Consider the following 1882-nt stretch of genomic DNA (forward strand, 5'->3'; position numbering starts at 1 on the left):
GGCCGGTTAAAAAGGGTGGTCAGGTAGGCCATCACGACGTTTTTTTAGAAAAATCCCTGTGGTTTTTTATAATTAACCCGCGCTACAGTTTTAAGTGGTAAACAGAGGGGAAAACATTTCATGTAGTATTGGCTTGGGACTCGGCTTGGTCTTTGGGGAAAAAATATGGCACGACGGCCTGTCCTCTCTGAGTACGCACAACAGCGCGGGTCCTCTTCTGGAGACGGCACGGCCGCACGGCACCGCCGCCATGAATCAAGCCGCCATGCGCGGCCGGTCTACCTCTCCAGCTACCCTCCAGCAGCGCGGCCATTGCCCTGTTCTTCCCCTCCTCGCCCGCCCCAACTCCTCACCCCCAGCCTCCTCCACCTCGAGGAGGACAACTCCGATTTGGACCTCAAGTACTGCCTCCCCGACACCTCCATCCCCAAGTACATCCTCCCGTCAGACGAGGACTAGGTGCGTACTCTGTTTTTTTGATTGGCCACAAGGACAAATTTAAGATCTCGAATTAAAGGATTCTAAGGTTGGATAAAGGGGGAACAGAAAGAATGGGTAGCAATTTGTTCGGGGATTTTTTTTTTGCCAACCTCTAAGATCCCCTTCTCTGCCATGGATTTGGATGCTTGCAGATTTGGATTGAGGCACAACAGAGACGAGGAAGGACAAAGCATGAATAGCTCCAGTGAGAGTGAATGGATATGAACACCAGAACCCTCTCAGGTGGGATTGCCATGTTCTATGCTCATATTCAAAGTATCATCTAATTTTTGGCCAAAGGCTCCATATATAATTTTATTTTTGATTTCTAGATCGCTAACCGCATGTGCCATTTGATTTCAGAGTATCTATTAATTTTTCCTGTTCTTCAGATCTTTGAGAGGTCGTCTGATTTGCCGTGGTTTTTGCAGAGGATGTTGGCTGACCGGGATACCCAATTCTCAAACAAGCATGCTGAGATGCTCAAGATATGGAAGTTCGCCCACAAGCTCAGCCACCAAGTTTTTTTGGTTCATGTTCAATGGGAGGCGAAGAGTGTAGAGAGGGTATCTGATGTAGGTCCAAGGTAAACATTTGTTTCTTTTATTGTGTTGTGCATACGGACATGATGAAGCCGTGAATTGTCGCACAGGTCACTGACCTTCTTGGGTTCGAAAAACTACCTAACTGCTATAATCCTGAATTTAGTTTTATCTGAACTAAGAGGACTACCTGTGCTTCTCTAACAAAGAATTACTCATTTGGTGCTCTTTGGCACTGTTGATTTTAGTTCAAATTGGTGTGAGTGCGACCTCTTTGTCATGTTGGATAAGCCTTTCTGTATCACATGGATGTGGCCTGTGGTATGGTGTAGAAAAGTGATGAAAGGTATTAGTTAGAATTAATTTGGCAGCAATAGTTTGTCAAGTTTTTGCCAAGCCAGCTATTTGTAGAATTTCTGTAGCTGTACTTTGTGCCAGCTCCCTCATGTAGATATATATACTAGCAGACTAGCACGCAAATTATTTGCATCAAAACTGAGACATATCTATATATGATGGAGGCATTTCTTTCTTTATATTCAGCACACCTCTTGCTGCTATAAAGAAAGTAGAAACATGGTTGATAAATAATCAGATTGTTCTGCCCATTATTCATTTCACAATCCATTACAATTGTTATGTCCTTGCAATCATACCACTACACATGACACTTCCTACATCTAAAACCCAACCAAAGAACAATCAAGTTTGATTCGTGCTGTTATTGGGCCTCGCTGCGACCCTGATGTTTTTGGGCCAAGTTGGGCAGAATCTGATGCTTATAAAACAAGTTTGTTAACAGATTAAATAGTCCCACCTAGCTTCTTACAGCTAATTCTATCAAGTTTTTTTTAATAAAT

The 1882-nt window shown here is 43.5% G+C and overlaps 1 long non-coding RNA gene across 1 annotated transcript; it reads left to right on the forward strand.

The window, feature by feature from the left end:
- The first annotated feature begins 295 nt into the window (after nucleotides 1-295).
- LOC119282562 lies at nucleotides 296-1098 on the forward strand. The gene is made up of 3 exons (XR_005138788.1): nucleotides 296-459; nucleotides 633-723; nucleotides 912-1098. It is a non-coding gene; the product is annotated as an uncharacterized LOC119282562 (long non-coding RNA).
- The last annotated feature ends 784 nt before the right edge of the window (nucleotides 1099-1882 follow it).

The sequence above is a fragment of the Triticum dicoccoides genome, chromosome 3B, assembly GCF_002162155.2.
Source record: "Triticum dicoccoides isolate Atlit2015 ecotype Zavitan chromosome 3B, WEW_v2.0, whole genome shotgun sequence".
NCBI lineage: Eukaryota > Viridiplantae > Streptophyta > Magnoliopsida > Poales > Poaceae > Triticum > Triticum dicoccoides.